The 25,845-nt window shown below is 47.6% G+C and overlaps 1 protein-coding gene across 1 annotated transcript in view; it reads left to right on the top strand.

The window, feature by feature from the left end:
• Nucleotides 1-2,943: 2,943 nt before the first annotated feature.
• The window catches only part of DOT1L (DOT1 like histone lysine methyltransferase), a 129,009-nt gene continuing 106,107 nt past the window's right edge, over nucleotides 2,944-25,845 (top strand). Inside the window, exons 1-2 of the mRNA XM_044998678.1 lie at nucleotides 2,944-3,113; nucleotides 7,232-7,358. The gene's annotated coding sequence lies outside the window, so the exon portion shown is untranslated. The remainder of the gene's footprint in view (nucleotides 3,114-7,231; nucleotides 7,359-25,845) is intronic.

Raw genomic sequence — 25,845 nt, 5'->3', positions numbered from 1 at the left:
CTCTGCAACAAGAGAGCTACATGCCCCTGACTCCCTGGCCAATTCTTGGGCCTCCATCTCCTCTACCCAGTTGGCCAGAGGGGAAAACTTGTGGCTCAACCCTATAGGTAAGAGAATAGATCCCGGAAGGAGAGGAGAAACAACCAGGGGCCACAGCCCTAGAGAATCCCCTTCACCTGAGCTAAGACCCCCAATACCTCACCACCCCTCTAGTCTCCTCTGTTTGATAGGGGCTTCTGTGAGCTGCCCCCCGTCCAGAGCAGAGTTGCCTGCCCCTGGGGAAAAAGGGAGATGCTTCGGGGGAATCGGTGCAGAGAGAGCAGCCTAGAGGGCAACTGAGGAGAGGAAGCCAGTTGCTGCTGCTGAGACTCTACCAGAAGAGCTCTCAGCATGAGGCCCAACAAGCTACACCCCTTTTGCTGCAGCTCCAGCAACAAATCCTTCTCCTCCTCTCCCTGCAGGTACCTCCACCTCCCTTTTCTCCCCCTCCACTTCTAAGTATTCATTAGAGCTCTGCTCTTCCACCTCCCTTCTCAGCTGCCTCCTCCTGCTCCTAAAGGGTGGTCGTTATCCCTGCTCCAAGCTGACGTCCTCTGCCGACCCACAATCTCCCCTGGCATGCTCTGAACTGAGAACCTTCCCTTCTCCTGCCTGACCCCTGAGCTTCGCCTCCACAACCTTACCAGTTGCTCTCCGCCTTGAAGCCCTTCCCCAGCCACAACTGAGAGAGCAGATTCCAGATGCACAGCCCCAGCTGGTCCTTGCTCCGAACGATGGGCTCTCCGAGAACACCCGTCTTCACTGTGCCCCTAAACCGTGCGTCACAAGAATTGTCCCTTCTGGGGTACAGAGCTGCCCCAGGGCCATATTCCTGACACTCAAATGTGCAGTATTTCAAATAACTGCCTGCAAAGAGTTCCTCAGACCATTACAGCTGTGAGGCTGCCCCACGTCGTTAACATAACCCCTTCCCCCGGCACATCCACCAAACTGAGCAAGTGCATTAATCTATTATCTACCAAACTCCTCCTCAGCTTAACCAGAACAAACAGGGGACTATGTCTAATTCCCAGCCAGCTGTAACTTTTTCCCTCCCTTGTCAGTATTGTTGTTGCTTACCTTAACCAATTCTCAATTAATTCATAAGGCACTGTCTTGTTTCTCATAGGGCTTCCAAGAACTCTCCATTAGGGAGTGGTTACAAAAGCAGAGGTCAACCTCCCTTGACCCTGGCAGCTGAATTGCTGCTATGAGGTCTGAAGGCACAAATGGCTTTCAACACAGGATTCTCTTGTAAGAGATCTCTCTTTCTGGCTTTAGTGGTTTTAGGGAAGCGGATCACAAATGGACCATGTACCTCCGCACCCATCACCAGTTAGTTGTCCCTGTCCCCCCACGTCCATCCTTCCCCCTGTCCCATCCCACCTCCCAAACTCAGCCTCCTGCCCTACCTACTGGCTACCATCCCTTCCTCCTGGTTGCTTCAAGGCCTTTGCATAAGATATCACCACCCCTACCGCACCCCACTACGTGGGGGCAAAGGCAGTGTCTGATTGCAACCCCTCAGTTGTCATTGTCCTGTTCTGTACCAGGGGCTTCAGCTCCTGAGAAGACCCAGGCAGTTCTTTCCTCTGCTGTGTCCATACCACACTGACCTCTGCAATAGTCCCACTATCCCAGAGAGCTCAAGCAGTAAATTTGCCTGTCTCATCCCCATCTTCCTGAGGCTTTTTGTTATCCTCCCGTTTCACTTGGGAGACTCTTGTGCTGCACTCAGGGTGGTTCATCCCAACCTGCTCCTCTGTTCCACAGCCATCTCTCTCCTTGGTGCAGCCCTCAATCCAAGCTCTGTAAGAATAGCGACTGCCTTCACCACCTGCCCCCTACTAGGCTCTCCCCTAGTCATGGGTGACTCACCAGGTACCTGGGGAGCTGCTCACTACACCCCAGGCCTCTGCTGTTCCTCTGGCATTGCAAACCAGTCTCCTCTGCTGCAGCCACACCTGCTGCTTCTTCCTCCATCATCATCATCAGCTGCTGCTGCTCCCAGACCTTCTGACTCGATCACCACCACCAGAGGGGAGAGTGAGGGGCCCGGCTTGTGCCCTGTTCTCTTTCCACCATTCCTGGCTTTACCTCATTCTGTTCCTCTTCCTGCTCTATACTGGAATTTGTTACAGCCACCGTGCCCAGCCATGCCTATCTTTCTGCACCAAAGCCTAGGACTGTTGCTGCAGGATAGCTCTTCATCTCCCCCTGGGTTTTCTTCCCCAATGTCTCCAAACTATGGGCCCTCCTGAACGCCAACATCCTCCTCTGTCCCCCTCACTGCTCCCAGAAGTCTGCTGGTTGCAAGAATTCCCCTGGGTGGGGCAGGCTCCTCAGAGAAGCCCTTCACCCAAACTGACACTTGGAAGACAGGCCCCATTTTTCCTGCCCCAGCCCTTGTGGTCTGTCTTGAACCACTCCCCGTAATCTCTTCTTTGTGCCATTCCATTAGTGCTTGCCCTCCCAATGCCTCCATCTGTCTTCCCTTCTTTTTCCTTCTCCTTTTTCTACCCTTCCCTCCTCAAATGAGAACCTTACAGGAGAAAATCAGACCTTCCCTACAAATCCCTTGGGCCTCCATCCTAAAACTACTAAGTAGCTGCAGGTCCTTCTAACACAGCAGCCATCTTGTTCCTCTCACCCACAGCTAGCTAGTGCAGGTCCTATCCTTCCTCTGACAGGCTGCACAAGGGGGAATGAGGTAACCCAGGTTCACCTGGGACTAATTAACTCACTGAGGAACTGGGAGGCAGTTAATTAAACAGAGAAGCACCTGTAGATGATAAAAGGCAGCTACTCCCACAGGGTTAGGTTTGAGAACACAGGCCTCTAGGGATGAGGAACAGCTCTAAGAAAAAGAAAGCCCCCCCAGGAATGAGCTTCTCAGGGGGAGCTGGTGAGGGTGTTCACTAGGGAGGGAACCTGAAGAAGAAAGCTCCTAAATGTGGGTCTGACAGGGAGGAGGCATGAGTGCTAAATCTCAGTGGACCTGATCCCGGGGAGGGACTTCACCAGGTAGCAGCAGAAGCTCTGGAACAGAGGAATTCTAGGTTGTTCCAAGGAAGGTTTGTCATGGTCTGATTCCTGTGGGGACCTAGACCCAAGAGGTCCCAGCTCCAGAAGAGGGTTCTGGGTCTAGAGGCCCTGATGGGTGAGGGACTTGAAGATAAATTGGGTTGATGGACCAAAGTTAACTAACCTCCTGTCTCTCTACCTGGGGATGCTGGGGTGGAGGCCTATTGGTATAAAGTTCCATGTTTGGGTTTAATAAACTAGACCCCTGAGGGGGTGCCATTCAATATATATAAGCCTCCTTGGGGTGCCCATTGGAGAAACTGAGGCAGTGATGTAATTGTGAATGCTAAGCTGGGCCTGACTGGGTGTGCTCCAGGAGCACAAGCTGCCTGTCTTGTCAAACAGTAGAGTCCTGTGACATATAAAGATGCAGCACACAGAAAGACCCCCAAAATAACCTCAACCTGCCCTCCCACAAAAGCCAGGAAAAAGAAATGGGTTATGCACCACTTTCTAAAAATCTATCAAATCCAGGCCTTGTTTGACTAGTTGAGCAAGTAAATTCTTTAGGTAGGGCTGGGCCTTTCTTAGGGCCTGGCCTTCCCCCAGCAAAAACATCTTGGTACTGTGCTTGGGATTTTTGAAGGTGTCTAAGCTATTCCATGCTGGATGGTTGACAATTTTCTATCAAGACTGTTTTTATTGTCAGAAAATGGTGCTTTCAGCTACACAAGGTTTTTTTTTAAATCAACTGTCTGTGCTGTGGAAAACTTGACTTGTTTTTAATCAAAAAACTGAACTCCCCAAATATTTCATTTTAGATAAGCCACCACAGTGTCACATGGGAGTTGTGGTTCTGTTCCTCCTTTCTCTGCTGGGCTCCCCCATGGACTACATTTCCCAGCATGGACTACATTTCCCATCATGCACTGCCTCCCCTCTCGGGGGGGGGGGTGACTATAGTGCATGATAGGAGATGTAGTCCAGCCAAGGAGCATAGCTATAGAGGAGAACACAAGCAGGAGGCACCTGAACTACAACTCCCATGAGTCAGCCTGACAGAAGTTCCAAATCAGTTTCTGTTTTTGGCTAAAATATTTCAACTTTTTGTCAGTTTTTTTTTTGTTTGTTTGTTTTTTTAAACAAAGGCTGTGGGGGATTCCAACCAGCTCTATTAAGCAATCCATTCAATAGGAGTTGAGGCCAGATTGTCAAGAGCTCTGTTCCACTTAGGCACTGAAACAAGAACCAGGCTTTGGAGAGAGATCTGTACTCACTGGCTGAGCTTTCTGAGAGAGCTTCTCCAAATGGCTGTGGGAGCCGGGAGGTCCTACTGGTGGCAATGCTTAGTGGCACTCCTATGCCTGGTGCGCTCTCTTTTCACCAATGTTCTTGTGAATGAAACTCACTCACAGAATGGGGCTGGTTTTGCCAGGCTCTTGTTAAACCCTTGAACTGCAATCATAAGGCAAGAAGCTAATGCGGTTACGCTGAAGAACTGGTGAAATAGGCCTGTGGCTAATACTGCCTGTGTCTACTTTCTAGACAGTGGTTCCGGATGGGGCACTTTGTTCTTCCGCAGGGTCTAGTTGAGATTGACCCTTATCCAGTCCCAGTCAAGACAAGGGATCATATGGGTTGTGGAAAACATCCAGAAGATATGGGTGACAAGAGCAATATCCATTTCCTCCATACAAGGAGTTTTTCACGTTCCCCTCACAAGGTAGATGATCTAGGGCAGTGGTTCTCAAACTGTGGGTCGGGACCCCCTTTTAATGAGGTCATCAGGGCTGGCTTAGACTTGCTGGGGCCTGGGGCCAAAGCCCAAGGGCTTCAGGATTCAGGTTGCAGGCCCCTTGCATGGGGCTGATGCTGTTGAGATTCTGCTTTGCTTCTCCCGCCACCACCCAGGGAGGTGGGGCTTGGGCAAGCTCAGGCTTCGGTCCCCCCTCCTGGGGTCATGAAGTAACTGTTGTTGTCAGAAGGGGGTCGCGGTGCCATGGAGTTTAAGAATCCCTGATGTAGGGGGCTGACTGGATGTAGGCAGCTTCTAGATCAGTGATCACCAACCCAGCGATCGTGATTGACTGGCGATCCTGGGGACTCTCTATCACAATCTTGGGCCGTGGCGGGGCTGCCTGCCACGGCCCCACGCTGCTCCTGGGAGGCACCAGCACTCCCCCATGGCCTTGGGAGGGGCAGGGCCCAGGGGTCTATGTGTACTGCTCCTGCCTGCAAGCACTGCCCCCGCAGCTCCCATTGGCCAGGAAGGGGGAACTGTGGCCAATGGGAGCTTTGGGGGCGGTGCCTGCAGAGAGGGGTGGTGCACAGAACCACATGCCCCCTGCCCCTCCCAGGAGCCGCCCCTTCTGGGAGTGGTGTGGGGCCTTGATAGGCAGGGAGCCTGCCTTAGCCTTGCTGTGCTGCAGACCGAGGTAAGTGCCGCCCAGCCCTGAGCCAGCACCCCAGCCCTGAGCCAGCACCCCAAGCCCCTGCCCCAGCTCTGAGCCCCCTCCCAAAGCCAGCACCCCCCCCTGCACCCCAACATTCTGCCCCAGCCCGGAGCCCCCTCAGCCCCAGCCCAGAGCCCGCACCCTCTCCTGAACCCCAACCCCCTGCCCCAGCCTGTTGAAAGTGAGTGAGGGTGGGGGAGAGCGAGCAATGGAGAGAGTGGGGCCTGGAGTGGGCGGGGCAGGGCTTTGGGAAGGGGCAGGGCCGTGGGGAAGGGCCGGAGTAGATCCTGGGTTGCCCTTAAATTCAAAAAACTATCTTGGGTGTAAAAAGGTTGGAGACCACTGTTCTGGATGAAGTAGCAGCAGCTGCAGAGCAGAGCCCTCTTCCACCCATTGTCAGCTGGTCTGGAAGCTGCCACCCTTCCTTTCAGAAGTGACCTCACATAAGTGATCTGCTTCTTTGCCACTGCCAGACAGGATCACTGCAATATGCTCTCTACAGGGCTACATCCAAGAACCACTCAGCTAAGCTAGGGCTGAAAGCAGCTACCATGTTTAGCAGTATGTCTCCCTTGGAGCATGTGAAACCTGCGGTCTATAGCCTGCACGGGCTTCTCCTTCATTTCTGGGTGCAAATTAAAGATCTGAGGCGTGATTCTCCATCACGCTGCATGACAGGTTGCTAATTACACCAGTGCAATGCAAGTGTAAAACGCTGCCAGATCAGAATGCATTAGGCCTGCTTTAGATATTGTTTTTGTGCCTATTTTGGTTAGAACTGTGATTTTTTTGTCCCCTACCAAAATAGTTATACCAGTAAAACTCCTAGCGTGGAGATAGCTATACCACTATAAAGGTCCCGTACACTGGGAAAGCTTATTCCCTTTATGGGAAAGAGTCATACCGTTATACCAGTATGACTCTCAGGGCTGGGTTGCACCACTCTATACTGGTGTAGTTAAAATGATACAACTTTTGTGTTTAGACAAGGCCTTAGAGTTGTGAGTTCTCTGCCCCTCAGTACCATCCTGCTAACGTGGGATGAGGAAGATGTTAATCTCTCCAGGGGATTGGTTTTATTTCTCCACCACCTCTTCTTGCCAAGATGAAATCAAAAGAATTGAGGCATCTTTTGGTTCAAAGTATAAAGACCCGGTCAAAGGGAGGGGGGAGGAGATTGCTGGGGGAAAGTTGTGCAGGCTGGAAAGGCAGTGAAGTTTGGGAGCTAGCGAAATCATCTCGAGCACGTAATGCCTGTGAAGCCCTGAAAGGGCATAGGAATGGCTGCTCTTCAGCGGATGCTGTCTCATCCCACTAATAATGCTTGGCACTTCCAAGTCCAGTGCTTTTCAGCCATAGATCTCAAATTGCTTGCAAAGGTGCGTGAGTTATCCCCACTTTACAGATGGGCAAGTGGAGACATGGAGAGGTTAAATGACTCACCCAAGGTTACACCGTAAGTGGCAGCCTGGTCTCCTGACTTGGAAAGTCAATGTTCTATCCAATAGACCATGCTGCCTCCCACAGTCTGGTGGGTAGGAATCTCCAGCTCATTTTTCAATACCAGTTAACCAATGTGTGTGAAAGTGTAGTGCAAATGATAGTAATAATACCCAGCTCTAATCTAGTGCTTTTCATCTGTAGATATCAAAGTGCTTCACAAAAGAGGTCAGTATCATTATCCTCCCTTTTTTTTTTTTTTTTTTTACAAATAGGTAAACTAAGGCACAGAGCGGGGAAGTGATATACTCCAGATCACCCAGCCCAATAGCTGTAGAACCAGGACTCTCCAGTGTCTCAGTCCAGTGATCTATCCACTAGGCAATACTGCTTCTCCTGAAGGTAAGTTGAATTTCTCATATGTTAGCTAGTTGAGCTGCTCTTGTTAAAATACCAATTGTCATGGCTACATTAATACATGTAAAATACACTTTCCCCTAGTGAAGACAAGGCCAAAAGGGGTTAATTCAGAAAGGTTGGTACTCTGCTCTTACTGGGAAATCAGTGCCAGAAGGAGCTGCTGCTGCTCTGGATGCCTCTCGGAGTGCACCTGGGCTTACGCTGCAGAACTGTCAGCACTCCTACATGCAATTATTAACGCCCCTATCTGTGGCCCTTTGCTGTACTGTTGGAAGTTCCTGGGTTCCAACCAATCCAGGTTGCTGGGTCTTTGTTCCCATCCTGGGAAGGTTTTTTTTTTTTTTTTTTCTTTCAGTCTGTTCTTTAAATTAACCCTACAACATCTTTAACCCTCTAGTTCAGGGGTAGGTAACCTATGGCACGTGAGCTGATTTTCAGTGGCACTCACACTGCTGTTCCGGGGGGCTCTGCATTTTAATTAATTTTTAAATGAAGCTTCTCAAACATTTTAAAAACCTTATTTACTTTACATACAACAATAGTTTTGTTATATATTATAGACTTAGAGACCTTCTAAAAACGTGAATGTATGACTGGCACGCGAAACCTTAAATTAGAGTGAATAAATGAAGACACAGCACAGCACTTCTGAAAGGTTGCCGACTCCTGCTGTAGTTCTTCCATGCCACTTCAGGAACTGGAGGAAGTGCAAAGCATTTCAGATGTCTTAGAGCCAGCTCCCATACTACCTACCTCACCTCTCTCCATTCGCCTTCCCTGCCAATTGCACACAGCTTCTGTCTGCTGTGGCCGGACCAGCACAGCCAGGGCCGGCGCTTCCATTAGGCGACCCTAGGCGGTTGCCTAGGGCGCCAGGATTCGGGGGGTGGCATTTTGTGAGCTCCCCACGGGGCGCACGGGAGCTTCCGGTTCCGCTCTCGTCACGCCGCCGAAGAAGGACCTTCTGCCGACGTGCCGTGGAAAACAGCAGCAGGCAATTGAGCAGCTCAATGACTGCCGCTGTCGCCTGAGGCATTTCGGCGGAGGGTCCTTCTTCGGCGGCGCGATGGGAGTGGAACCGGAAGCTCCCGCGCGCCCTGTGGGGAGCGCACAAAATGCCGCCCCCCGAATTCTGCCTAGGGCACCAGAAACCCTGGCACCGCTCCTGAGCACAGCTATTAATCTACCTGCCTGTAGGCCTGATGCCTTCCCTGTTTGCGCCTCTAATTCTGCTATTGCTAGTGTATCTTTATCAGTGGGCCCAGCTCCTAGCCCCCCACTTCTTCTCTGAGACCCTTTCTAGAGCAGGAAATTGGACATCTTTCAATCATTGCTTTTTTGGTTGCCATCCTGGTGTGTACTCACAGTGCTGCTCGCTACAGGATGAAGGCACAAGACCTGCTATGTTGTCTGTCTTCAAAGCAGAGTTTTCCCAAACTCTCACCTGAGTTTTTGTCCTAGCCACCCTATTGTCCTATGACTGGGTTCAGTGAGCAATCCAGCTGAGTGAGGGGTTGTTACCGCTTACCCTGCAATTCTGGGCACCTTTACAAGGCGTTGTTGCTGTAGCTGAGATGCTCACAACCAGCGCACAAGCACATAGTCACACCCTGAAGCATCGGTGTGCTAGGCACCCCTGGTTCAGCAATCCTGCCAAGAGATTAAAAAAATTAATTGTGTGATTAATCACACTGTTAAACAATAATAGAATACCATTTATTTAAATATTTTGGATGTTTTCTACATTTTCAAATATATTGATTTCAATTACAACACAGAATACAAAGTGTACAATGCTCACTTTATATTTATTTTTTATTACAATATTTGCATTGTAAAAAAAAATTGTATTTTTCAATTCACTTAATACAAGTACTGTAATGCAATCTGTAATGGCAGTTGGAGGCAGGTTTGAAAGCTCGAAGCCTCTGGTAATTGGCTGAGCCTTAATCAGTGGGCGGGGCATTCACTCAGGCCAGGGCTTTATAAAGCCGCGCACAAGCGACCAGGGAACTTTGCAACCAGGGGCTGCTAACAGGGCGTTTTGAAAGGGAATTTAGAAGGGGAGTGGGAAGGGAGTGGGAGCCCCTCGCCAGCCCTAACCCCTTCCCCGTGGCCCCCCCCGAAACCTATAAACCGAACCACATTCCAAAACTACTTTCCGTAAACAACCCTTTCACTAACTAGGAGACAATGCAGGCAGAAGCCCAGCAGCAGAGTGGGGGCTATCCAGTTTATTGCGCTGACTGTCACATGTATGATTACCTGCCCTGTGGGCGGGTGGCGTATGTGTGCAGTCGGTGCAAGGAGCTCCTGGCCCTCAGAGACCATGTACGGACTTTGGAGGCCAGGGTGGCGGAACTGGAGGAGCTGAGAGAGGCAGAGAGGTATGTTGATGAGGCTTTCCGGGACACTGTAGAATTGTCCCACCTCCGCTTAGACAGCTCCTGTGCTGTTGAGGAGGAAGAAGGGCCCAGGGAAGTAGAGCAGTCAATGGGAGCAGAGGGAAACCTTCCCGTAGTTGGGACCCTCCTTCCAGATGGTGCTGGGGTTGCCTCTCGCACTGAGGTTGCCTCTCTGGGGGAGGGAACTCCAGTTTCTAGGAAAAGGCAGGTGTTAGTAATGGGAGATTCGATTATTAGAAATATAGATAGCTGGGTCTGTGATGACCGGGAGAACCGTATGGTGACTTGCCTGCCTGGTGCGAAGGTTGCGGATCTCTCGAGGCATCTAGATAGACTTATGTGTAGTGCTGGGGAGGAGCCGGTGGTCGTGGTACATGTAGGTACCAATGACATAGGGAAGGGTAGGAGAGATGTCCTGGAAGCCAAATTTAGGCTGCTAGGGAAGAGACTGAAATCCAGGACCTCTATGGTGGCGTTTTCAGAAATGCTCCCAGTTCCAGCGCAGGGCCAGGTAGGCAGGCAGAGCTTCAGAGTCTCAATGCGTGGATGAGACGATGGTGTAGAGAGGAGGGGTTCACGTTCATTAGGAACTGGGGAAACTTCTGGGATGGGAGGAGCCTATACAGGAGAGATGGGCTCCACCTAAACCAAAGTGGAACCAGACTGCTGGCACTAAACATTAAAAAGGTTGTAGAGCAGTTTTTAAACTAGGAGATGGGGGAAAGCTGACTGCTGCAGAGGAGCGTGTGGATCGGACACAGACTTCTCTTAGGGGAGAGTCTGATGATAGAGAATCTCCAGGTTATAGTCAGGAGCAGAGGAATGAGAAGTATAATGTAAGGGCCGGATCAGATGATAAACAGTCACATAAAAAAGAATCTGGCACATCAGAAAAAGGCAGGCTAATAAACAGGGACAAGTTTTTAAAGTGCTTGTACACAAATGCCAGAAGTCTAAATAATAAGATGGGTGAACTAGAGTGCCTTGTGATAAAGGAGGATATAGATATAATAGGCATCACAGAAACCTTGTGGACTGAGAGCAATCAATGGGACACAATCATTCCGGGGTACAAAATATATAGGAAGGACAGAACAGGCCATGCGGGGGGAGGAGTGGCACTATATGTTAAAGAAAATGTAGATTCAAATGAAGTAAAAATCTTAGGCGAATCCACAGGTTCCATAGAGTCTCTATGGATAGAAATTTCATGCTCTAGTAAAAATATAACAGTAGGGAATCTATTATCGACCACCTGACCAGGACAGTAATAGTGATGATGAAATGCTAAGGGAAATTAGAGAGGCTATCAAAATTAAGAACCCAATAATAGTGGGGGATTTCAATTATCCCCATATTGACTGGGAACATTTCACTTCAGGACGAAATGCAGAGATAAAATTTCTCGATACTTTAAATGACTGCTTCATGGAGCAGCTGGTACGGGAACCCACAAGGGGAGAGGCGACTCTAGATTTAATCCTGAGTGGAGCGCAGGAGCTGGTCCAAGAGGTAACTATAGCAGGACCGCTTGGAAATAGTGACCATAATACAATAGCATTCAACATCCCTGTGGTGGGAAGAACATCTCAACTGCCCAACACTGTGGCCTTTAATTTCAAAAGGGGGAACTATACAAAAATGAGGGGGTTAGTTAGACAAAAGTTAAAAGGTACAGTGACTAAAGTGAAATCCCTGCAAGTTGCGTGGGCCCTTTTTAAAGACACCATAATAGAGGCCCAACTTCAATGTATACCCCAAATTAAGAAAAACAGTAAAAGAACTAAAAAAGAGCCACCGTGGCTTAACAACCATGTAAAAGAAGCAGTGAGAGATAAAAAGACTTCCTTTAAAAAGTGGAAGTCAAATCCTAGTGAGGCAAATAGAAAGGAGCACAAACACTGCCAACTTAAGTGCAAGAGTGTAATAAGAAAAGCCAAAGAGGAGTTTGAAGAACGGCTAGCCAAAAACTCCAAAGGTAATAACAAAATGTTTTTTAAGTACATCAGAAGCAGGAAGCCTGCTAAACAACCAGTGGGGCCCCTTGACGATGAAAATACAAAAGGAGCGCTTAAAGATGATAAAGTCATTGCGGAGAAACTAAATGGATTCTTTGCTTCAGTCTTCACGGCTGAGGATGTTAGGGAGATTCCCAAACCTGAGCTGGCTTTTGTAGGTGACAAATCTGAGGAACTGTCACAGATTGAAGTATCACTAGAGGAGGTTTTGGAATTAATTGATAAACTCAACATTAACAAGTCACCGGGACCAGATGGCATTCACCCAAGAGTTCTGAAAGAACTCAAATGTGAAGTTCCGGAACTATTAACTAAGGTTTGTAACCTGTCCTTTAAATCGGCTTCGGTACCCAATGACTGGAAGTTAGCTAATGTAACGCCAATATTTAAAAAGGGCTCTAGGGGTGATCCCGGCAATTACAGACCAGTAAGTCTAACGTCGGTACCGGGCAAATTAGTTGAAACAATAGTAAAGAATAAAATTGTCAGACACATAGAAAAACATAAACTCTTGAGCAATAGTCAACATGGTTTCTGTAAAGGGAAATCGTGTCTTACTAATCTATTAGAGTTCTTTGAAGGGGTCAACAAACATGTGGACAAGGGGGATCCGGTGGACATAGTGTACTTAGATTTCCAGAAAGCCTTTGACAAGGTCCCTCACCAAAGGCTCTTACGTAAATTAAGCTGTCATGGGATAAGAGGGAAGGTCCTTTCATGGATTGAGAACTGGTTAAAGGACAGGGAACAAAGGGTAGGAATTAATGGTAAATTCTCAGAATGGAGAGGGGTAACTAGTGGTGTTCCCCAAGGGTCAGTCCTAGGACCAATCCTATTCAATTTATTCATAAATGATCTGGAGAAAGGGGTAAACAGTGAGGTGGCAAAGTTTGCAGATGATACTAAACTACTCAAGATAGTTAAGACCAAAGCAGATTGTGAAGAACTTCAAAAAGATCTCACAAAACTAAGTGATTGGGCAACAAAATGGCAAATGAAATTTAATGTGGATAAATGTAAAGTAATGCACATTGGAAAAAATAACCCCAACTATACATACAACATGATGGGGGCTAATTTAGCTACAACGAGTCAGGAAAAAGATCTTGGAGTTATCGTGGATAGTTCTCTGAAGATGTCCACGCAGTGTGCAGAGGCGGTCAAAAAAGCAAACAGGATGTTAGGAATCATTAAAAAGGGGATAGAGAATAAGACTGAGAATATATTACTGCCCTTATATAAATCCATGGTACGCCCACATCTCGAATACTGTGTACAGATGTGGTCTCCTCACCTCAAAAAAGATATTCTAGCACTAGAAAAGGTTCAGAAAAGAGCAACTAAAATGATTAGGGGTTTAGAGAGGGTCCCATATGAGGAAAGATTAAAGAGGCTAGGACTCTTCAGTTTGGAAAAGAGAAGACTAAGGGGGGACATGATAGAGGTATATAAAATCATGAGTGATGTTGAGAAAGTGGATAAGGAAAAGTTATTTACTTATTCCCATAATACAAGAACTAGGGGTCACCAAATGAAATTAATAGGCAGCAGGTTTAAAACAAATAAAAGGAAGTTCTTCTTCACGCAGCACACAGTCAACTTGTGGAACTCCTTACCTGAGGAGGTTGTGAAGGCTAGGACTATAACAATGTTTAAAAGGGGACTGGATAAATTCATGGTGGCTAAGTCCATAAATGGCTATTAGCTAGGATGGGTAAGAATGGTGTCCCTAGCCTCTGTTCGTCAGAGGATGGAGATGGATGGCAGGAGAGAGATCACTTGATCATTGCCTGTTAGGTTCACTCCCTCAGGGGCACCTGGCATTGGCCACTGTCGGTAGACAGATACTGGGCTAGATGGACCTTTGGTCTGACCCGGTACGGCCTTTCTTATGTTCTTATGTTCTTAATCTCTTTATCATGAAAGTTTAACTTACAAATGTAGAATTATGTACCAAAAAAACCCTGCATTCAAAAATAAAAATGTAAAACTTTAGAGCCTATAAGTCCACTCAGTCCTACTTCTTGGCATTTCAACAAACAGCGTCATCCAGAGGCGTCACCGCCGAATTTCGGCGGCATTTCGGCGGATGCTCATCTGGCGCCTGCCAGACGAAAAAGGTTGGGGACCACTGCTCTAACTCATTCCTGAGCCGACTGCCTGAGCACAGTGTTAAGGGAGGGTGCGTCTTTCAGATTGGATGTAAAACTAAAGTTCTGACCACGTGTGGTCACTATTATCAGTTATTTATAGTCATGTAACCATAAAGTTACATGAGACGCTCCCAGCCGTTCATTCTATGGTTCCGGGATGATGATTTGTAAACCTAAAAGAGGTTAAAGATGACCCGCAAAAGACTTAGAAATTCTGTATTTTTTTTTTTTAATTATTCCTTTTTGATTTTTGCCTTGGAGATATCAAGAATGTGGAGTCTGGTCAGAGAAGTTCATAGGGGTCGTGTGATGTCCCACACCTTAAAGGAAGGGCTGGGGTGGGGATGTCCTGTGTTTATACAGCACTTGGCCAAATGGGATCATTGGTCTATGACTGGAGCTCCTAGTGGCTACAATAATACAATTACTAATAAGAGAAGTGAACCTTTAACAAAGACATTCTGTCTCCCAAGAGTTCGTTAGGAGTTAACAGGTGTTGAGAGAAGGTGGTCTTTTTTTTCGTTTGTTCTCTCTTAAGTGTTCAACTTTCCCTCTCTTGTGACCTCATAATGTCACTAGTTCTCTGGTCACCAGAGAACAGTGATACTCAGGCTTGCGAGGAGCAAGAGACTCTTTAAGATGTCTCCTGCGGCTCTTTGCAGTTTATGATATTAAAACACTGTGATTTAATTATTAACCAATCTGATTAATTATGATTTAACACTGTGATTTAATTATTAACCAATTGTAGTTGATAATAGTTGGTCAGTCATTTTGGTATGTGAAATGATGGCTGCGTCGGGCTGGCCGGGGGCTTGGTGCAGTTTGGCCAGGGCTCCTCCGGCTTCAGTGGGCAGGGGAGCCTTAGGGCTATGGCAGTCGAGGGGGGTGGAAGGGGTGGGACTTTTGGTGGAAGGGGCGGGGCTGGAGGGCTAGCCTCCCCAAAGGGGGTTCATGCACTGCCTATGTCTGAGATCTGAGGCTATGGCTACACTTGCACTTGCGGCAGCGCTGCCGCGGCAGAGCTTTGAAGCGCTAAGTGTAGTCAAAGCGCCAGCACTGGGAGAGAGCTCTCCCAGCGCTGTCTGTACTCCACCTCCCTGTGGGGAATAACGTACAGCGCTGGGAGCCGCGCTCCCAGCGCTGGGGCTTTGACCACACTGGCACTTTGCAGCGCCGCAATTTGCAGCGCTGGAGAGGGTATGTTTTCACACCCTGCTGCAGCGCTGCAAATTTGCAAGTGTAGCCATGCCACTACTATAGAGTCATTGAGGGTAGCTCAAACCTGAATTTCTGAGGCAACAACCAAGTCGATCTCTTTTTGTTTTCATAAAAACCTCTCAAGTCTCCTTTCTCCATCACGAAGAAGCAAGAGTGCACAAGTTCAATTGCCTTTTTTATTTTTATTTTTTTTTGCGGGTTACTGTTAACATCTGCTGTGTTGCATCCTAGACAAGTTTTTATAACAAATTGGGCTTCTTCAGGATTAAAGGCGCTATATAGATACAAGATTGTTTCATTAGTTGAGGGAGCTGGGTGGAAGAATGGGATTTATTGCACTGCCCAGATCTAACAGTTTTCTGTCTAAAGAAAAGCCCCCTTAAAATAGCATGTTTTGGGTCATCTCTGTGATAGGTAATAATAATAACCCCTAGTTCTTATAAGATGCTTTTCATCAGTAGATCTCAAACCGCTTTGAAAGGAGGTACAGTAGAACCTCAGAGTTACAAAGTGACGTGACCAGTCAGCCACACACCTCATTTGGAACTGGAAGTGGCAACCAGGCAGCAGCAGAGACTACTCCCCCGTCCCCTCCCTCCCCCCCCCCAAAAAAGTAAGTACAGTATTGTGTTAAACATAAACTACTAAAACAAAAGGGAACGCAGCATTTTTCTTCTGCATAGTAAAGTTTCAAAGCTGTATTAAGTCAATGTTCCGTTGTAAACTTTTGAAAGAACCACCATAAAGTTTTCTTCAGAGTTATGAACGTTTCAGAGTTACAAACAACCTCCATTCCCGACGTGTTCGTAACTCTGAGGTTCTACTGTAAGTGCCATTTTACAGACAGAGAAACAGCCACAGAGAGGTGAAGTGACTTGCCCAGGGTCACCCAGCAGGTTAAGAGCAGAGTTGGAAACAGAACCAGGGTCTACTGAGCCCCAATCCAGTGCAATCATCACACTGCCTCTCCTAGTCTAATAATTAATAATCTAGTGCTTGCTGGCATACAGACCAAATAATATTTTTAATGAACTAGCTGTTCTTTTTTTAAAAACTGGGTGTGTTCACTTCTGCATTTATAAGAACACGTGTACAAAAAGGAAGGGAAGCTGAGTCTCTTCCAGTACCAGCAAGTGCTTTGTCAGCATAACCTGCAGTGGATGATGAAGGGCTGCTATGCAAACAGAATGCCTGGGTGTGGCAACCGTTCTATCCAGAGTCACCCAGACCATGGTACACTTGTGTAGCTGCTGCATGTACATTTTATATCGGTAACTCTAGAGTGAATGAGGCAAGTGAGCCTGCACTTTTCTTCACTCTTTTAGCTCCATCTATAATACCCAGAGGATCCTACGGCACTTACAGACTTAAACACGTATACACCTGAAGAAGGGAGGGTTTTTTTTACCCACGAAAGCTTATGCCCAAATAAATCTGACAGTCTTTAAGGTGCCACTGGACTCCTTGTTGTTTTTTGTGGATACAGACTAACACGGCTACCTCCTGATACCAGGGCTGCCCAGAGGATTCAGGGGGCCTGGGGCAAATTGCCCCACTTGCCTCCCCCCTCTGGGCAGCCCTGCCTGATACATATACAAATTGTGGCCCCAATCCTGCAATTGTATCCAGGTGAACAGACCCTTGAAGAGCCCAGGGGCTTCCTGAGGTGGTCCAACTGTATGGATCCAATTGCAGGAGCTGGGCCTGTATTAAAAAAAAAAATTGCTTCATCCACTGCTGCTATGTGGCAGCACAGAAACACTGTGTGTAGTTTAGTGTAGGAAGTTAATATGAATTTGGTGTAACAGAGAAACTGCTGGAAAATGTGGGGAGTGAAATATAAGGGCCAGATTGGAATGTTGTCAGGACACTGGGGCTAACACCCTGTGCTTGTGACAAGGACTATGGGCTCTTCACGGGCCCCCAATTCCTAGATCCAGTGCACAGCGCTCCCACATATGCTGCTACGGCAATCGATTCTGTACTGAATTGGGCGGAGGAGCACCCGCTCTGCTTCCTGTATGATTTCGCTGTATGGTCATGTGCTTACGGACTCCAGTCAGGGATCAGTGTGCCATTGTGGTGGGCACTGTGCAAGCACATATTATCCCTGACCCAACGAGGTTACAAGCTAAATTCTGAGGGGAAGGTTGGGCCTGGGGTCAATCCCCAGTGCTGCCACAGGCTACCTTGAGCAAAGTTTCTCTCTGCCACCTCCATTCCCTATCTCTAAAATGGGGGAAATAGCACTGAGCCGCGTCACAGAGGCTCCCAGGAATCGGTGTGGTATAAAAACCCAATCTCTATAGATGGGTTACAAAAGAACACAATGGGTGGATGAAATGAGCATATGGAGGATGAGGTAACAAATATTTCTTTTGCACAAAGAGCATTAGTCATGGCGACCCACTGTCAGCTAGCAGAGCATTGTAGGCACCTGGATTTTCCTTGGAAGTCTCTCTTCCAAGGGGAGACCTCACCCAGCCTGAGACAGATTAACCTGCTGCCAGGCCTTTGAAGAGGTGATTGTTTTAAAGCGTTTTCTTTGTTCTGAGAGTCAAGATGCCATTGTTAGGGGCATGGGTGTGCTCTTTGCTGAAGGACTCCGGCTGAATGAATGCAATTAGCACATGAATTGTTCAGATAGTTTGGACAGGGGAGCAACTCTGCCTTAAGTAGCCTCATTCACTGCATCACTTAGCAGTCCATGCCCCTGCTGGACAAGTCTATAGTGATTCACTATCACCCAGCATTGAAGTTTCCCAGGCTGCTTTGTCAGAGCTAAAAGTAAGTTTAATGTTCTATGCTAAGAGCAAATTACTCCTAAACAGCTGTCAATGAAGGAGGAGGAGGAGGAATATTTAGCAGGGGGTTAGTCAGTGATATGAAGTAAATTTAAAACATCTGAAATTATTTTTATTACTTACACTCCATGCAAGGTCATAATATAGGTAGCCCAAGAGCTAAATCCAGTTCATAGGCCTTACCTTAGTTAGCTGGAGGTAAAAATGCACCTTTTCTCCTTGTGTGAATACCCCCCATAGAGTCCTGCAGTGGGACCCAAGACCACCTGCCTTTATGCAGTAATTTTGCCTGTAGACTTCAGTGCTCTGTCTCAAGCCATGATGCACGGAGCCATTTGATGACTTGCGCACAAAGAGCCAGTTTAAAAGGCTCAGGAAGCAGAAGGCAAATAAAAAGAACCCCAGATCTATGCTTTTTACATCATCTCATTATTTTATAGCCAATCTCATGATTTTTGGTGAGCCCAACTCATGATTTTTGAACATTTGGGGATGGCAATGCTACCACCAGCAGAGCAGCGAGGATAATCCTGACTCCGTGTCCTATGCTCTGACCATCAGATGATGACACTTCACTTGGCTACAGGGAAAGTGGGGCTCATTGATTAGTCTGAGGATGCAGAGGGAAGCCAGTGTTAGAACTGGGTTTAGTATGGAGTTTTGGGGATTAGCACTCCTGTGTTTACACCACGTTGGCTGCACTGGATGGTAGGTGGATCCAGGACAACATATGGCCTCCGCTGATCCTTTAATGCATAATGTTTGATTGTCTTCTTTAATCGGATAGTTTTCAGTGCCACGGTTTGGAGCCCAGAAGCTTCATTCTTGACATTGAGGGGTTGCTCTAAGTACCTTTTCATCAGTCTTTTAGCTGCAAATATATGATTTAACCAGTCAGAGTAAAAACATTCTTCCTCCTGGGTAAGCTTGGGGATAGCTGGCAGTCATGTCTGCCTGGCCACGCCCTAGTTTGCTTCATTTAATAAATGCCAGTGACTAATGCAGCTGTCTTGTTTGGCTTTGGCAAATGTATTTATATTTGATCCAACTATATTTGCAGGAGTAGGAGAAAGCTCTTATTTGTAGGAGGATTGGGTGTGTATGCAAGTGACCTCGTAAAGGTAATGTGTTTTAGAAACGCCACCAGCCCTTTGATGCAATCAGGGTGCATTCTGCAGACTAAAATAACTTCCTGCTCTTGACTCTCTCTACAATCCAGAGACAAAAGTCCATCTCAGGCAGGGATTGTCTAGCGGTATCTGGAGAAAGGGGATGAATGCTACAAGGGAAATCTTGCCAATCTCCCTCTTCCATTTAAAAAGACTTGCTACTGGAGACAATACAAGTGTGATTATTTTAGACATCTAAGGCCTGGGCTACCCTAGTGGGGGGGTTCGAACTAAGGTATGCAACTTAGCTACGCTATTCGCATAGCTGAAGTCAAAGCATCTTAGTTTGACTTACCTGGCCGTCCTCACGGCGGTGAGTCGACTGCCGCGGCTCCCGCGTCGACTACGCTTACTTTTCCTGCCGAGGTGGAGTACGGGCGTCGATTTGGGGATCGATTTATCGTGTCTAGATGAGACGCGATAAACCAATCCCCGATACATCGAACACTACCCGCCGATCCGGCAGGTAGTACAGACGTACCCTTAGAAAAATGTGTTTAATCCTGTCTCTCTCTCTGCTGTTCAGCCACATTTTTAAATGTATAACTGCTTGCTAACTTGGATCAACTCTTTCAGAGCACAGATATATATTAAAATGTGATGACTCGGAGGGATTAATAATAATAATCAGAGCATTGAAATTGGAGACCAAATCTTTAATGTCGCTCAGGCCAGTAGAGACTGATTATAATTGGGTGGTTGCTCAATGTGAAGTAAAACGAAGATCTCAATCTGGTTCTTGATATATAGGTGTACCCACTGCACAAAAAATACTTGCATAGTTGACACCTTGGTTCCTTTGTTGGCCGTCTCAGCAGAAGCCTGAGACTGAATTAAAAATTGGATCAATCTACCTATGTCACCCAGGACTGTGAAAAATGTCATGCCCCATAAGTAGGTTGACCTAACTCCTGGTGTAAACACATGGCTAGGTTGATGGAAAGATTATTCTGTCAACCTAGCTATAGGTGCCAACTTTTCAAAGTGTCAGGGGCTGCTCGACCCCTGCCTCCCCCCCAGCTCTGGCCCAGACCCTGCCCCACTCCACCCCTTCCCCCAAAGCCCCACCCATGCCGTGCCTCTTCCTGACCCCACTCCACCTGGACCCTTCCTGCCCAGTTCCGCCCCCTCCCCTGAGTGAGCTGATCCTCGCTTCTCCCCCTAAGGTGACCAGATGTCCTGATTTTTGGGTCTGTTTCTTATATAGGCTCCTATTAGCCCCCACCCCCATTCTGATTTTTCACACCTGCTGTCTGGTCACCCTATCTCCCCCTTCTCCCCCGAACCAGGGCCGGCTCCAGGGGTTTTGCCGCCCCAAGCAGCCCCCTCCCCCCCAAAAGCCGCGATCGTGATCTGCGGCAATTCAGCGGGAGGTCCTTTGCTCCCAGCGGGAGTGAGGGACCCTCCGCCGAATTGCCGCCGAATACTTGAAAGTGCCACCCCGCTCTGGAGTGGCCGCCCCAAGCACCTGCTTGATAAGCTGGTGCCTGGAGCCGGCCCTGCCCCCAACCTCCTTCACACCACGAAACAGCTGTTTGCGGCAGGCGTGGGGAGGGAGGGGGAGGCGCTGACTGGTGGGGCCTGCTGGGGCCTGCTGGCAGGCAGGAGGCACTGGGGGCAGGGGCAGGTGTTGACCCAGGGGGTTGCTAGTGGGTGCTAAGCACCCACCATTTATTCCTCGTGGGTGCTCCAGCCCCGGAGCACCCATGGAGTCGGTGCCTATGAACCTAGCTACCAACTCTCGGAGACGTGGCTTAACTACATTGATGGAGGAAGCATCTTTGCTACAGCATTGTTGCTGTAGCAGGTGTAGTGTAGACCAGTGGCTCTCAACCTTTCCAGATGACTGTACCCCTTTCAGGAGTCTGATTTGTCTTGTGTACCCCCAAGTGTCACCTCACTTAAAAACTACTTGCTTACAAAATCAGACATCAAAATACAAGTGTCACAGTGCACTATTACTGAAATATTGCTTACTTTCTCATTTTTACCATATTATAAATTGGAATATAAATGTTGTACTTACATTTCAGTGTATAGTATATACAAACAAGTCATTGTCTGTATGAAATTTTAGTTTGTACTGACTTCACTAGTGCTTTTTATGTAGCCTGTTGTAAAACTAGGTAAATATCTAGATGGGCTGATGTATCCCCTGGAAGACCTCTGCATACCCCCAGGGGTACATGTACGCTTGGTTGAGAACCACTGGTGTAGACATGCACCTAGTCTACACATAGTATTTATATGGTGCAGCTATTTCAGTTAGGGGAGTGACTTCTTTTATAGATATAGATAAAGTAGTGTGGACGTAGCATACTAGTGTATATGTAGCATACCACTGGTATAGTTTTATTCCCCTTCCAGGTAGGAATAAGCTATCCTGTTATAATTGCATTCACACTAAGGGTTAAAGCAATACAACTTTTGGGCGTATGCAAGCCCTAAGGTGTTACATTAGGTCAAAGAAACTTTCTGTGTGCTCATGATTTCTCTGTACTGGTGATAAATAGATTTTGGCCAGGAGGGATGTCAAGCCATCACCTTTTGTTGAGCATTAAATTTCCTTAATTCAAGAGCCAACAGAGCCATTATGCACTCAAAAGGCAACAAGGAGTGACTATTTGTTAAACGCTGACAATGGGACAGTCCTTGTCCTGAGGAAATTGGCTTTTAGAGGGTTTGTATTGAGTTGACCCAGAGGGGGGCTGTATTTCAGTGGTGAGCGAAGTGCTTTGGGATGAAAGGTGCAGATGTATATGATTTCCCCCCTCCCCCCCGATGTGATAGGACTCGTCCAGAAAGATTAGACCTGAACTCTGTTGTTTTGGTGTTGAAAACACACACTTGCAACATCTCAATTCATGCTTTACGGAGGCCAGTATCATTACCCCATTTTACAGGTGGGGAAACTAATGCACAGTGAGGGTAAGTGACTTGCCCAGGGTCACTCACCAGGCTAGTGGCAGAGCTTCTGAGTCCCAGTCCAGTGCTCTGTCTATTATACTGCCTCCCCTTATAATGACCCTTTTGATGTAAACACTAAGGCCCAGATTATCCTGTAAAAATTTACTACACACGTGCTTAACTTTACATCCCATGAACCAAAGAATAATAGAAATGTAGTGCTGGAACCAGGACCAAGTAAACCTAGGTATCTGATCGGTGTTTATCTAACCTGTTATTAACAACCTCTAATAACAGGGATTCCACAACCTCCCTTCGAAGCCCATTCCAGTGCTTAACTACCCTTATAGTTAGAAAGTTTTTCCTAATATCTACACCAAATGGGACTTGCTGTGGATTAAGCCCATTACTCCTATCCCTACCCTCAGTGGACATGGAGAACAATTGATCACTGTTCTCTTTATAACAGCCCTTAGCATATTTGAAGACTATCAGGTCCGTCCTGCCCCTGTCTTTTATCAAGACTAAACAAGCTTTTCCTGAGAGGTCAGATTTTCTAAACCTGTTTGTTGCTCTCCTCTGGACTCTCTCCAATTTAGCCATATTTTCCTTAAATTGTGGCACTCAGAACTGAACACAGTACTCCAGCTGAGGCTTCAGTGGTGCCAAGTAGAACAGGACCATTACCTCCCGTGTCTTACATACAACACTCCTATTAATATACCCCAGAATATTAGCCTTTTTAGCAGCTGTATCACATTGTTGACTCTCATTCAATTTGTGATCCACTATAACCTCCAGATCCTTTTCAGCAGTACTACCACCTAGCAACTTATTCCTCATTTTGTAGTTGTGTGTAGCAGGGTGGACCCCTGCTCCTGCTGTGAGGGGTTTAAAAGTGGCCTGGCAGGGCTTGAGAGCGGCTGGCGACAGCTGGCCCCTATAAAACAAGGGAAGCCAGAAGCCCAAAACAGTCTCTCTCTGCCTTCAGAGAGAGAAGGGCCTAGCTGCAGGGAGCTAGAGACTGGATACCTGAGTGAAGCAGGGCTGGGGAAAGGCTGAGGAGCTGGGGAGCTCCCGCCTGGAAAGCCCCAGGCTGCGGCCTAGCAGAGGGCCAACAGGTACTGGGGGTTGCAGAGGGCAGCCCAGGGGTAGGCCAAGGCAGCAGGTCCAAACCCAGCCTTGCCAGTGATGAATAGGCTGATACTGCAGTCTGCCCCAGGGCGTGGGGCTAGACAATGACTGGCAGTAGCCATACACTGAGGCAAGGTGGGGATAGAGGGTGGTGGGGATTCCCTTAGAGGGGAAATCCTGAGAGAAAGGGGTTACTGCCAGGGGGGCAGCACCCCCATGTAAAAGGGCACTGGGTCCAGGGAGGGACACGGGGGCCTGAGGACAGGTGGATCACCAGCCTGCAGAGGGTGCTCCAGCACTGGACAGAGCTAATTCCCGGAGTCACCAGCAGGAGGCGCTGCAGGAGTGAGTCTGACCCGTCTATACTGTGCATTTGATTTTTCATTCCTAAAGGTAGTACTTCACACTTGTCTTTATTGAATTTCATCTTGTTGATTTAAGATCAACTCTCCAATTTGTCAAGTTCGTTTTGAATTCTAATCCTGTCCTCTAACGTGCTAGCAACCCCTCCCACGTTGAGGTCATCCACAGATTTTATAAGTATACTTTCCACTATGGTTGTTAATGAAAATATTGAATAGTTCCAGACCCATGCAGGACCCCACTAAATATGCCCTCCTATTTTAACAGCAAACCATTGATAAATAATCTGAGTACAGTCTTTCAACCACCTTATAGTAGTAATTTAATCCAAACCACATTTCCCTAGTTTGCTTATTAGAATGTCATGTGGGACTGTGTCAAAATCCTTACTAAAATTAAGATACATCACATCTACAGCTTCCCTCCCATCTGCTATTTGGTTTGGCATGATTTGTTCCTGACAAATCCATGTTGGCTAGTCCTTCTTCACACAGCGCACAACCTGTGGAACTCCTTGCTTGAGGAGCTTGTGAAGGTTAGGACTATAACAGGGTTTAAAAGAGAACTAGATAAATTCATGGAGGTTAAGTCCATTAATGGCTATTAGCCAGGATGGGTAAGGAATGGTGTCCCTAGTCTCTGTTTGTCAGAGGGTGGAGATGGATGGCAGGAGAGAGATCACTTGATGATTACCTGTTAGGTTCACTCCCTCTGGGGCACCTGACATTGGTCACTGTCATAGACAGGATACTGGGCTGGATAGACCTTTGGTCTGACCCAGTAGGGCTGTTTTCATGTTCTTATAACCTTATTATCTTCTAGGTGCTTACAAACTGTTTAATAATTTGTTCTAGTGTCTTTCCAGGTAACAGAAGAACAGCCCTACTGGGTCAGACCAAAGGTCCATCTAGCCCAGGGTATGGCTACACTTACGGTTTGCAGCGCTGGTAGTTTGCAGCGCTGGTCATCCAGCTGTGTAGGAGCAGCGCTGGTGTGTGGCCACACTCACAGCTACCAGCGCTGGTGTGTGGCCACATTTGGAGCATTTGCAGCGCTGTTGGGAGTGCTGCATTATGGGCAGCTATCCCAGCATTCAAGTGCACCAACGTGCTTTTCAAAAGAGGGGGGTGGAGGGTGGTGTACTGTGACAGGGAGCGGGGAAGATAGAGAGAGTGGATTTTTGGAGCCAACACTGAGTGTTAGCTTCCTGGATTGGAAAAATCACAAAATGTTCATGAGCCCTTAGTCTTAACTCTAATTGCAAACAGCCTGCCTGTTTGCTGTGATCAGTGTTTGTTTTTTTAGATAAGCAGTTCAACGGAGCGATCGGCTCCGTTCTGTTTCATTCACTCTTCCTGCCTGCCTCTCATTTGATCGTTCACAGCCAGGTATAGATAGCTCCTGTTTGCTGTGATCAGTGTTTGTTTTTTTAGATAAGCAGTTCAAACGGCTCCGTTCTGTTTCATTCACTCTCCCTCCCTGCCTGCCTCTCATTTGATTGTTTACAGCCAGGTACAGAACGGAGCTCCGTCGGAGCTCGTTCACAACAAAACAAAGAAAGGCTGCATAACAAAACAAAGAGAGTAATTTATAAAAGCATTCTGGGATACACCTTATTCCCTGGAGGCCAATCACAGCGCTGGTGTGTGGCCACACTTGATGACCAGCGCTGCAGCACCAGCGCTGGAATCCTTATTCCCCATGCTGAGTGAGGTGTACGGCCAGCGCTGCAGCCAGGGAGTTGCAGCGCTGGAAGTGCCCTGCAGGTGTGGCCACTTACTAATTGCAGCGCTGGTGGAGGCTTTCCAGCGCTGCAAATCGCCAGTGTAGCCATACCCCCAGTCTCCTGTCTTCCGACAGTGGCCAATACCAGGTGCCCCAGAGGGAATGAACAGAACAGGTGATCATCAAGTGATCCATCCTGTCGCCCATTCCCAGCTTCTGGCAAACAGAGGCTAGGGACACCATCCCTGCTCACTCTGACTAATAGCCATTGATGGACCTATCCTCCATGAACGTATCTAGGCTGAGATGTTTATAATTTCCAGGGTCTTTTTTGTTGCCGTTATTAAAGACAGGCACTATGTTTGCTTTTTGGCCAGTTGCCTGTGACCTCACCCATCCTCTATGAGTTCTTAAAGATAAGGGTTCCTTCTGAGATTGCTTCAGATAGGTCTTTAAGTACCTTAGGATTAATTTCAGTAGGCTCTGCAGACTTGAATACATCTTAGGCTTTGTCTACACTACACAGCTTTTGTCTTTTGTCTACACTACGCAGCTAAAAGGCGCGCAATG

This window comes from Mauremys mutica, chromosome 24, assembly GCF_020497125.1.
Source record: "Mauremys mutica isolate MM-2020 ecotype Southern chromosome 24, ASM2049712v1, whole genome shotgun sequence".
NCBI lineage: Eukaryota > Metazoa > Chordata > Testudines > Geoemydidae > Mauremys > Mauremys mutica.
Note: the sequence above shows the minus strand (reverse complement) of the source record. Positions and strands in the feature narration are given on the sequence as shown.